The sequence below is a fragment of the Aethalodelphis obliquidens genome, unplaced genomic scaffold (assembly GCF_003676395.1).
Source record: "Aethalodelphis obliquidens isolate GAN/ISIS:26980383/991018 unplaced genomic scaffold, ASM367639v1 scaffold11, whole genome shotgun sequence".
Taxonomy (NCBI): Eukaryota; Metazoa; Chordata; class Mammalia; order Artiodactyla; family Delphinidae; genus Aethalodelphis; species Aethalodelphis obliquidens.
Window position 1 is genome coordinate 40,327,603 of NW_020837955.1, and position 12,632 is coordinate 40,340,234.

At 49.0% G+C, this 12,632-nt stretch overlaps 1 protein-coding gene and 1 long non-coding RNA gene across 3 annotated transcripts in view; both read left to right on the top strand.

The window, feature by feature from the left end:
* The window catches only part of DOCK1 (dedicator of cytokinesis 1), a 542,215-nt gene that overhangs the window by 25,196 nt on the left and 504,387 nt on the right, over nt 1-12,632 (top strand). The gene's annotated exons all lie outside the window — the stretch shown is intronic.
* Nucleotides 1,042-11,510, top strand: LOC113623532 (uncharacterized). Its single transcript, XR_003433967.1, has 3 exons — nt 1,042-1,157; nt 3,762-3,767; nt 11,466-11,510. It is a non-coding gene; the product is annotated as an uncharacterized LOC113623532 (long non-coding RNA).

Sequence of the window (12,632 nt, forward strand, 5' to 3'; positions counted from 1 at the left end):
GAGTTGGTAAACTTTTTCTGCTGAAGGCCAGAAAGTAAATATTTTAGGCTTTATGCACTATAACGCCTCTGTTGGCGTCTACTCGTTTTTGCTGTTGTAGCCCCAAAGCAGCCACAGATGAGGCGTCAAGGCACAAGTGTGCTGTGTTCCAATACAGCTTTATTTATGGACACTGGAACTTGAATTCTGGATAATTTTCGTATGTCATGACATGTTCTTCTTTTAAAAAATTCTTAACTGAAATATAGTTGATTTACAATGTCATGTTCTGGTGTACGGCAAAGTGATTCAGTTATATGTGTATATATTCTTTTCACATTCTTTTCCATCATGGTTTGTTACAAGATATTGAATATAGTTCCCTGTGCTATACAGTAGGTCCTTGTTGTTTACCTGTTTTATACATAGCAGTGTGTATCTGTTCATCCCAAACTCCTAATTTATCCCTTCCCCCACCACCTTTCCCCTTTGGTAACCACTAGTCTGTTCTCTGTGTCTGTGAGTCTGTTTCTGTTTTGTCAGTAAGTTCATTTGTATCATTTTGAAAGATTCCACATATAAGTGATATCATATGATACTTGTCTTTCTCTGTCTGACTTCACTTAGTATGATAATCTCTAGGTCCATCCGTGTTGCTGCAAATGGCATTATTTCATTCTTTTTTATGGCTAAGTAATATTCCATTGTACATATGTACCACATCTTCTTTGTCCATTCATCTGTCATGGACATTTAGGTTGTTTCCATGCCTTGGCTATTGTGAATAGTGCTGCTGTGAACATAGGGGTGCAGGTATCGTTTTGAATTAGAGTTTTGTCTGGGTATACGCCCAGGAGTGGGATTGCTGGATCATATGGTAACTCTATTTTTAGTTTTTCGAGGAACCTCCGTACTGTTTTCCATAGTGGCTGCACCCATTTACATTCCCATCAACAGTGTAAGAGGGGGTTCCCTTTTCTCCACACCTTCTCCAGCATTTTTTTTTTAAATTAATTAATTTATTTTTGGCTGTGTTGGGTCTAAGTTGCTGGGCGTGGGCTTTCTCTAGTGCGGTGAGCAGGGGCTACTCTTTGTTGTGGTGCGCGGGCTTCTCATCGCGGTGGCTTCTCTTGTTGCGGAGCACAGGCTCTAGGTGCGTGGTCTTCAGTCGTTGCGGCGTGTTGGGCTCCGTAGTTGTGGCTCGCAGGCTCCAGAGCGCAGGCTCAGTAGTTGTGGCGCACGGGCTTCGTTGCTCTGTGGCATGTGGGATCTTCCCGGGCCAGGGCTGGAACCCGTGTCCCCTGCATTGGCAGGCGGAATCTCAACCACTGCGCCACCAGGGAAGCCCTTGACATATTCTTATTTTGATCTTTTCCCCCAACTATTTAAAAATGTAAAAGCCATTCTTGAGCTCACGGCCATACAAAAACTGGTGGCCAACCAGATTTGGGTGGTGGCTACAGTTTGCAGACTTCTGGTCTAAGTAGTTACTGTTGATTAGGATCGTGTTCAAAATCGTGACCGAAAAGGGCAGAATTCCCACTTAAAAAGAATAAAAAACATTAGTGTAAAATCAAAGACAAATGATCGAACCTGTCAGGAGAAGTAGATTCCCCTGGTGTACTACCTGTTTACCTTTTTTTTTTACATGTTATGTGTATTTTACCCCAGTCAATGGATTTTTGATCTCTTTTGAGTTGGTTTTTGTGTGCGGTGTTAGATCCAGGTCCAGCTGCATTCCTTGGCGTGTGGATGTCAGTGTCCCCAGCAGTATTGTTGAAGACTGTCCTTTCTCTGTTGGCTGGTTTTGGCTCCCTTGCTAAACATCACTTGTTCACATACGTGAGGGTTTATTGCTGGGCTTTCTGTTCTATCCCATTGGCCTATGTGTGGCTCTTTATGCTGCTACCACACTGTTTTGGTGACTGTAGCTCTGTAGTAAGTTTTGAAATCAGAAAGTGTGAGTCTTGCAGCTTTTGTTCGTTTTCAAGCTTGTTTGGGGATTCCTTGCATGTACCTGTTTACTTTCGGTGTATTTCTTGGCTGATAGTTTAAAGGATGTCAGAGTTTTTATTTATTTTAATTTAAATGTATTTGTCTTTTAATTTTCCCCCGACTGGCAATGGCTTGATTCGGTAGTCATGTACCCGTAACCTACCAGGTGAGTGTCCTCTGATAGATGAGTTCAGAGATCTGGATTTGGGGTAGCTGCGTCCATGCTTCCTGGATGCTTTGGTTTGGTGTTTGATAATCCTACAGGTCATAATATGAGGTCCCTTCTGTACTTGGGTCCCTCTCTTGGTGGCTGTAAGCGTAGCACATGCTCCTGAGTGAAGAAGGCTGCCTTATTTGGGCCCTTTGTCCTCTGGGGGTCCCGCCCAGAGGCTGGCCCTCACAGCAGCCTGGGTGAGCTGGAGGCTGGCCCTCGCCTTTGGTCAGGGCTAGTATGGCAGTAGGTCTAGGAGAAGACAGATGGGAGGAGAGGCAAGAAGGAGAAGAAAGTGGGCACAGTTTTTGCTTCCTCCCAAATGCCTTTCTAACCCTTTGAAAGTCCTACATGTGTGACATTGTTGCCTCTGATTTGGACATTTCCTTGTTGTTTCCTTAACTGACAAGAAATTGACCCAGTGAATTAGCATGGTCGGTAGGAATGGTGGCAGACCATGGGGCATTTGAGGACTCAGGGACTTATTTTGCTTCATAATGTAGATTAATTTGTTGGGAGCTGATTGAGAATGATGTGCAATAAACTGGCCCTAGGAAGGGGGAGATCCGTGCCACCATTCGGCTTATTCTTGCAAAGCCGGGTGATTTTCCAAGTTAGGTAAACACAGGGAATCTGGGGCATTTTACACTCAATGTAATTTTTCAAAGTACCTGTACAAGCTTCACTGCAAGTAACTCAGCGTTCGGACTTTTGTAGTTGGCCAGGGTTTATGTAATTAGTTTATCAAGTAAAATTTGAATCGTATTGACAAGATCTGGAGTTGTGATAACAAACAGTAATTGCTGACTCTTTATCAAGGAAATCAAAAGTGTCTGTTGAATTATAGTGACTCTATTATGTTGCTCTGTGAACTCCCCAAGGTAATTCTTTTGGGGGTGATTAAATGTAATCACGAAACCATATATATGAGAAAGCAAACAGATGGATAAACAACCAAAGTGATTATCAGCTGTACATTTACATTTTTCCATCACAATATTTCAAGGACCTGCTGGTCCAGAGTCATCTCTTAGGTCTTTGTCTGGAAGGATATTCTTCATAATGTTGTTTGATGGTTTATCTGCCCTGAGATCTGACCAGAGGGTGTTTCAGCAGCTTAACCTCCTAGAAACTGTTTGGAGCTTCATGTTTTTATTGGTACCAGAGAGGACGAGAAAGTTTGATGGGGTGTGTACTGTGGTTATGAAAGGATGCTGCCTGCACTGTATAAAGAAGCCCTGAACAGAATCCGAAAGAGATTACCTTTTGTGGATGGATTGCACATACCTAAATCCTGATGACATATTTCACTTTATGGTGCTAGTTTGAACTCTAGTCATCCTTTAAAACACAAACAGAAAACAAAATCAGTCAAATCAACAGCAATAAAGAACTCTGGCAAAATCAGAGTCAAACAGAATGTGTGGATTTTACCTGAGTATAATTGCCTTTCCTGGAAAACTCTCTCCTTTCTCAGTGCCTTTGCAGGTGGGGTGCTAAGAGGTCAAACTCTCGCGTGAAGATGCTTCTGGTGCTTCTCTGCATGTCTTGTAAGCTGCTTTGTTTGAGTGTTTAGACGTGAGTGCTAAGCTCACGCATCGTCCGGGACCTCCTGAGTCCCAGCAATGGGCACAAGGATTGGTGGGCCCTGTCTCTCTCCTTAGTTTGTTTCCAGTGGCGTGAAGCTCACTTTTCATTTCCGGTTGAAGTGGTACGCGGGTTGCTTGCTGTTACAGTGGAAATCAATCTTGGAAGACCTACAAGCATTGGAATCTGAGAGTAATGGACGAATCTGCACCTTATTTCTGATTTGCGGGAAGTTGCCTTAATGGAATGAGCTGGCCTCCAGGGATCAGCCATCTCTGGGAACCTGGGACCTACGATGAAGCAGAGACATGACATCCTGCTTATTCTTCCTGTAAATACACTCAGCATTACAAAAATTCATTAAAAGATAACCACGATCTGTCCTTTGGGGAAGCTTGTAATAGAAAGCAAGGGATAGCTGATGATTCCTCTGGCTGGGTGTATATGTATGTATGTATGTATGTATGTATTTATTTATTTATGGCTGTGTTGGGTCTTTGTTATTGCACGCAGGCTTTCTCTGGTTGCGGCGAGCGGGGGCTACTCTTCGTTGCGGTGTGCAGGCTGCTCATTGCGGTGGCTTCTCTTGTTGTGGAGCATGGGCTCTGGGTGCGCGGGCTCAGTAGTTGTGGCTTGCGGGCTCTAGGGCGCAGGCTCAGTAGTTGTGGCGCACGGGCTTAGTTGCTTCACAGCATGTGGGATCTTCCCGGACCAGGGACTGAACCCGTGTCCCGTGCATTGGCAGGTGGATTCTTAACCACCGCGCCACCGGGGAAGTTCTGGGTGTTTATTTACAAGGTGTTTCTTTCCAGAAAATACTTAAATAGATTATGTGTTTTACAACCTCAATATGGATTTTTTCAGTTTTCGTGAGCACTTGTGATTTTAATTACTATCCTAAAAAATACTCACTTCCTTTCCTTTTTCAACTAGAAATCATCATTAAAAATGGACAAGCAAAGGGTTTAAGACCTTCTTTGAACCTGACCTTCTTACTTTCTTTAAAGGGCTAGTTTTTCTGTGGTTGGAAGCACAGACTCTGGAGCCAGACTCCCCGGGGTCACACCCCAGCTCTGCCACTGCTAGCTGGGTGACCTTAGGCCAGTCAACCTCTGCATGCCTCAGTTTTTTTCTCTGCAGATGAGTTAGCTAAATTCATATATTCAGTAAATAATTACCAAGTGCTTACAAAATGTCAGTCACTGGGCTGGGCCCTGGGATACAATGTGGACCGAGATAGACACGGGGGGTGGCAAGTAAGTCGGCATTCACGGGACAGAGTGGTGAACGGTGGGAGGGAGAAGGGACTATCAAGGAAGGCTTCCTGAAAGAGGTGACATCTTCGTGGGTGATTTGAAGAATAGGTATGAATTAATGAGATGAAGAAGGGCAGGCAGGAGTAGCATCAATATATCTGAAGGCCCAGCGGCACGAGAGTGCATGGGACGTTGACGTTCAGTCTGAAACCTTTTGAGGGTGGGTGGAGGATGGATTGATGTCCAGGTTGAGGTTGGATAACTAAGCTGGGTCTTTGCAAACCTCACTGAGGAATTGACTTTATCCCCAGATCAGTGAGTAGTTATTAAGGGGTTTAAACCCAGAGGGTAATGTCATCAGATTTTGTTCTAGAAAGATCCTGTAAGCAGTGGTTTGAAGAGCAGGAAAAAGGGAGGAGAGGAGGTGGGGAATGAGGTGGCTGAGGCAGCCAACCGGGTGACAGATGATGGTGGCCTGGGCAAGGGCGATGATGCAGCAGAAGTTGGGAGAAGTGGATGCATTGGAGGAATGTGAGGAGGGTAAGTAAGGCGAGGTTGTGCCTGATTGGTTGGGGGCGGGGTCAGGATGGGTGGCTCTGCTGGTGACTGGGTGGGTGGTCCTGGGGAAGGACAGACTCGGTGACGGACATTCAGGAGGTCTCTGCTGACTCCTACGGTGAGCATCAGCTCAGTTTGGAAGGGCTGAGCGCCAAGTATCTCTGGGACACCCAAACTCTGCCGGAGTCAGCGGGCACCGTTGATGGAGTTGGGAGTCATCACATGGACAGTGAGATGGTGACGGAAGCGGGAGGTGACTTAGGCACAGGAAGAGGAGAAGCAGTGGCTCAGGTCACAGGACCCCAGGAGCATCAGGTGTAAGGACTGAAGAGGGGGGGGACCTGGAGAGTAGAGGCCCAGGAGGAAGTGGGCGGGAAGACAGAGGTGGAGAGTGTCAGTGGCTGGGATGTCTGTGACCCTGACGGGCAAGGTCCAGGGGCACCGTGGCTGGAGCCTGAGTGGGCGCGAGAGCCAAGGACGTGGCTGGAGAGAGGTATGCGTGTCTGGAGAGCTTTGGGGCTGGAGGCTGTTGGAAAGCAGAGGACTGAGCCAGCTCTGCCAGCGCTCCGGTGTGCTAGGTATCAACAGCTGCATAACAAACTATACCAAAACTTGGTGGCTTTAGATACTGTTTGTTATCTCAGTTTCTGTGGGTCAGGAATGTGGCTTTGCAGGGTCCTCCAGCTCAGGCTGTCTCGTGAGGCTGCAGGTCAGGTCCAGGGCCTCTCAGGGTTTAGCCGGGGTGGGACCTGCTTCCAGGCGCCCACAGTTGTTGTGGGCGGGGTCTCTCAGCGGCTTTTAGCTGGAGGCCCTTGTCACGTGGGCTTCTCCTTAGGGCAGCTCAGACATGGCAGTTGGTTTTATCAGAATGAGTGAGCAGTGAGAGAGACAGACAGACAGACAGACACACACACACCCAGCTAGAGAGACGGAAGCCCGAGTCCTTTTGTAACCTAAGCACAGAAGTAACGTCCATCGCCTGCTGTGTTTTATTGGCTGGAAGTCAGTCGCTAGGTCCAGCATGACACTGACAGGGAGGGGACCACGCGGGTGGGGCCCGCAGGAGGCGGGATCGTGGTGGCCATCTCGGAAGTCTGTTCGTCCCAGTCTCTGAGGTTTGTGTCCTCCCCTTTGTGGGTCCTGGCGACCTGCCCCCCTCAGGCTGTCGTGGTGCCCAGCACATGCCCTGCACACGCGGTGATGGCTGTGCAGGAAGCGTTAGCTCCCTGTCGGGGTCCTTGTAGGGAGGACCTGAAGGTTGAAGGGAGGTGCCCCCTTGGAAACAGAAAAGACTACATCGTAGAAAAAAATTGTTTTATAATATACCATACGTCGAGTGCGGTTATATTTGGGGCCAGGGGAGGGGTACTCCTCGTCTTCGTGAGGCACAGGGGAAGGCCGTCCTTGCTGTTGGGTGTGTTTTATCGGAGCAGGTCAGCTGTCCTGTCCTGTGGGAAGGAACCTGCAGGGTGCGCTGGGAGGGGGGCGGTGCCTCCTGGGTCCTTGTCGCCTGAGGATGGCGGGGTGAGATGTTCCCTGGGCCCGGAGTCCTTGAGCATATTCTCCAAACCCTGGTGTGGGTGCTTTGGGGCAACTCTACTCAACTCTATCATTATACTGCCAGTAAATAAAACTTGAGTTGCAAAAACAGGCACCAGGCCAGACTGGCCTGTGGGTTAGGGTTGCTGACTCCTGATCTATGGAATGAGGAAATAAAATGCCTCAAGTGCTTTTCACTGTTGGTTATCAATACTCATTTCAAGTTTTATGTTGTGTTTTATTATCCTTGTTAAAATTTGCACTCGGGGTTGGTGGAGATCACATGGACACTTTTGAGAGGCTCTGGGGAGTGGTGGTTAGGGCTTTGCTTTCCTGACACTGCCGTTTCTAAGCTGTGGGACTGCAGACAAGTTACTTAACCTCTCTGGGTTTGTTTTAAAAATTGAGCTCAGTTCAGGCTTCCCTGGTGGCGCAGTGGTTGGGAGTCTGCCTTTTAATACAGGGAACACGGGTTCGGGCCCCGGTCTGGGAGGATCCCACGTGCCGTGGAGCGACTGGGCCCGTGAGCCACAACTACTGAGCCTGCGTGTCTGGAGCCTGTGCCCCGCAGCGGGAGAGGCCACGATAGTGGGAGGCCCGTGCACCGCGATGAAGAGTGGCCCCCGCTTGCCATAACTAGAGAAAGCCCTCGCACAGAAATGCAGACCCAACACAGCAAAATAAATAAATTAATTAATAAACTCCTACCCCCAACATCAAAAAAAAAAAAAATTGAGCTCAGTTCTCTCTCTCTCCTCCCCCTCCCTCCTTCTCCTCTCCTCTCCTCTCTCCTTCTCTCTCACTTCCTCTTGGCCCATGCTTGGACTTTCTCTTGCCTTGGGAATCTGTAGAAGTTAGAATTCCCTTGGTGACTCTTGGTCAGGGGTACTCCCGTTTCTAAGCTGGTACCTTAGGAGCAGAGCCTGAGGACAGGATTCTGGTCAAGTGGTTGAGTGAGGGTGCTCTCAGGAGAGGCCTGAAGGTCAACCGGAAAGCAGACAGGACAGGTGAAGAAACTCCCAGTGCGAAGAATCCCGGGACCTGATCCTCCTGAGGCCCCCGGCCTGGCCTTCTGTGTTCTAGCGTCAGCCTGTCACTGGTTGCGGTCAGCCTGGGTGGAACGTCCCAGGTGTTTTCCGGCAGGGTGCCCCGCAGAGGAGCAGGCAGCCTTTGGGAGGGGCGCCCTGCATCCTGAGCACTGATAGCCCCCACCTGAGTGGCCAGGGATGTGGTACCTGAGGTACCTGGGTCTCTGTAACCTCCCCTCCCCTCCCCTCCCCGACCCTGTGCCTCTGCCCGGTGTGCATCCCGCCAGGCTCCAGGGTGGGGACCACCTGGACACGGGATGGCCCTGTACTCTTGCGCATAGTGCAGGGGAACCCACTGTGCTTCACGAGAAGGTGAGGCAGGAGCCCAGGTCCCTACACACGTTATGTATTTGCTAAGGTTATTTTTATTTACAGATTTTAAAAAGCATACATGTTTTGCATGGGTTAGATGTAGAAGAGTGACAAATGCACACAAGGTGACAGTGGACGTTAGGCAAGACGTTCATTTACACGCCCATCCCACGCAGCGGCCTAAAGGTGGCGCCATTGGGACTTCCCCGGCGGTCCAGTGGTAAAGAATCCTCCCCGCAATGCAGGGGACGCCGGTTTGATCCCTGGCTGGGGAACTAAGATCCCACATGCCACGGGGCAACTAAGCCTGCGCGGCCACAACTACTGAGCCCTAGCGCCTCAACTAGAGAGCCTGCGTGCCACAACTACAGAGCCCACGCACTCTGGAGCTCCCACACCACAACTAGAGAGAAGCCCACGCGCCACGACCAAAGATCCCGCCTGCCGCGACAAAGACCCGATGCAGCCAAAAAAAAAAAAAAAAGATAAATAAATAAATAAGAGCACTTCAAATAAAAACGGGGTGCCGCCTATCGAAAAGTATAACTATCCAGAGAAAGATTGCAAGCGTTGACTCTAAGATTCTTATGATACTGGAAGGGAGGAAGAAGTGAAAGCATCCAGCATAACTCAGGATTTGAGTGGAAAATAGTTTGCCACAGACATGCCCCCTTCCCTGGCATCATTAAACTCTTAAAAAAAGAGGAGACTCGTACGTCTATTTATCTAGGGTGGCACTGCTGCTTATTAAAGATGAAACGGTCTCCAACCTTCCCTAGCGTAAAAACTAAAAAAAAATATATATAAATTTTATCTTTAGTATAGATTTATTATATCTAGTATTAAAAACTAAAAAGTGTGTATAAACTATATATACATGTTAAACCTTTCCTACCTGCCGCAGGATCAAGGATGATGCCCTGGAGACTGGGAGAGGGCCCTCCAGTACCAGAGATGGAGCAAGAAGGTTCCAGTGCCCGGGTCTGAGGGCCAGCACACTGGACCAGAGGCCCCGTTTCCCCGGAGTCTTAGCCTCTTACGCAACCCGTGATCCCTGCATCCAGCTATTCAGCTACGATTAACCCCAAACTTGCTGGCCCTGCAAGTGTATCAGCTCTTCTGGTCCTTTGATATTCCATCCTCTCCCTCACAAGGGACCCTTGCCCCTGTCCGCCGTCCTGAGGTGGAGGCTGTGTGCCTGTGTGGCTTGTGTCTCCGCACCTGGTCATCAGAGCGGCTGAGGCATTGCTGGTGCCGGCGGGAAGCACACCCAGCGGGTGTGCTCGCCAGAACCCGTGACCCTCACCCAGGCCTCCCTCCCACATATGCCCTTCGGCCCTGACCCTTGTGCAGTCAACAACCTAGCAACTGCACAAGGCGGTCCTGAATAGGTAGGTGGGTGAGGAATGTTCCTATGATGGATGGGATCCATCCTTGTAAACCCCTCCTCTCCCCAGACCATCGGTGCTCCCCTGTTTTACTTCAGAGGAGCAGGGCAGAACTGGGACACGGATGAATCTCTTTGTGTGATGAGAGCGTGGGGTATTGAATGTCTTTTTTGTGCAATGACCATAAATTCATGTTAGGAAAATGTAGCAGTTTGACGGATGCGGGAAGGATCTGGAGGGAAAAATATTACTAGAGAATATTTCACCTAATAAGGACTTGGTGACAAGGTTTGCTTGTGACAGTCTTTGTGTGATATTAGATGATACTTTGTGTGACTTTTGTTTTGACATCTCTCCGCCTGGTTTTATGAGAGCTATTCAGGCAGCACCAGAGGGAGAGCAGCCAGGGAGGAAGAGCCGTGTCCGGTTGCCCGTGTGGGTGGTGCTCCTTTAGAATGTCACCCGGATGTTTCGTAGCAACACACACGCCAGCGTCTGACTCCTGGCTCCAAAACGCGATGTTCCCCTCCTTCTAGCTCTGTGACTTTGAGCAGGCAGCTGAACACCTCTGTGCCTCTGCTTCTTTACCTGTGAAATGGGAATGGTAGTAGTAATACCTCCCTTGTCAAGTCTTGAGGTAACTGTATTAGGTCACCCTTGAGAGACTGTTCCATGGTCATGGTTGAATAGCTCTCATTACAGTTTTTGCTGGTTGTGTCGTTTGGAGACCTGGCTTCCCATCACAGGTCTATGGCGGGGTGTGTATCAGTCACGGCTCCGTTTCTGGCTGCAGGGAGATTATTTGAGATGCGGAGCTCTTCAGGGTGGACGAATCTTGTCTTGCTCGCCTTGTGGGTCTCCACCTGCCCCGTGGTGCTCACCTGGTACCTTGGGCGGTAAACATTCCTCGTTTGCTGGACGGGCTGGTAGTCTTTGGGGTTCCGGTGAGTGCTTGCTTGCAGGGGAAGCCTAGCCAGGTGTGACATGGGGAGGAAGTTTCTCCTCTAGACTAGGGTTCTGTTCGTGGGATGAATGACATCGTTATTTCATGATGTCTCAACAGCGCTCTGGAGTAAGGGAGGTGGGGCCTTTGATGCTGTCCCCGATTGTCCTTGTCCCTTTGCAGCACAGTGCGGCCAGCTATAGAGCAGGCGCTCCCCAGCCCTTGTTTGTGAGGCGGCAGCACAGTTGCTCTTTGTTTGAACAGCCAGGGAGGGCGTTCTCCCAGCCAGAGGTCACATGATGCCCATGGTGGTCAGTTACGCAGCACACCCTCCTTCCCAGTTCTTTGCTCAGAGCTTTATACGAAGAAATGGGGACGCAGTTAGTACCGACATCTTAGTGTGGGGTGAAGTGAGGAAGTACGTGGAGTCTTTTTTAATTAATTAATTTTTGGCTGCGTTGGGTCTTCGTTGCTGTGCGCGTGGCTTTCTCTAGTTGCGGCGAGCGGGGGCTACCCTTCGTTGCGGTGCGCGGGCTTCTCATTGCGGTGGCTTCTCTTGTTGCGGAGCACGGGCTTCAGTAGTTGTTGCTTGCGGGCTCTAGAACGCAGGCTCAGTAGTTGTGGCGCACGGGCTTAGTTGCTCCGCGGCAGGTGGGATCTTCCCGGACCAGGGCTCAAACCCGTGTCCCCTGCATCGGCAGGCGGATTCTTAACCACTGCGCCACCAGGGAGGTCCAGTACGTGGAGTCTTAAATGGAGTGTCTGGTGTTAGTAAGTGCAGAGTGAAATTTAGCTATGGTGGTCACCATGATGGTGGTGGAGGTGGTGCTGGTGTGTTGGTGTCGGTATTGTTAGTGGTGATCATCGTGGTGCTGGTGAGCCCCCATCTTTCTCACTGGAAGCCTTTGCGGCAAAGCCCTCATGGGAGCAGTGTGCTAGGATATACCTCAGTTGCAGTTGGAATTTTTCCTGGGAAACTGCTTTGGTGGAGGAAATATTTTGGGGTTGGTGGGTGTTGTCGTTTCTCAGGGGTCAGGTGTGGTATTATCTAGAGCCTGCTGTGGTGAGTGACAGGGAACAACAGGGAATTGCTGGGAAATGAGTGTTTTCTGATGTCAGATGTGATGGAGCTGTAAAAGTTAAAAATGAAACAAGTAGAAATGGTGGGGAGATGTTCAGTTTTTTGTTCAGTGCATTATAAGAAAATACTGAGTGGATCCTGTCTGCTGGGTGTGGTGGCGGACACACTGTTGCGTGCGTATCCTGGGGTGGATTCTCTCCTGTCTTCCCTTTATCTTCTGCTTTTGTCCAGCAACTCTATAAGCAAGCAAATAGGTTTTTATAGCCTCTTGCTAGGTATTGCTCATCTCTTGCTAAGTATTTCTACCGTGGTGCAAAAGCAATTTTATTATGTGAGGCAGTATTTTTGTAGTCAATTGAAATGACTATTAAAATATAACATCGCAGTCAGGGTCGCAGGAGCTCTGCTGGAGAGGCACTGCCTTTGCGAAATGGGGCAGCTTCGTCCTGGAAAAAGAACCCTCCTTGGGAGCGGAGCCAGACCCATAGGCCCGAAACCTGTGCAGTGACACAAGACCTTGCACTTACTTCTTTTTCTTTCTTTTTTAAAAAAATTATGGTAAAAAGGTGCATACCGTAAAACTGATGAATTTAGCCATTTGTAGGTGTCTAGTTTAGTGGCATTAAGTACATCCACACTGCTGTGTAACCATCATCCCCATCTATCTCCAGAACTTTTCCATCTTCCCAAACTGA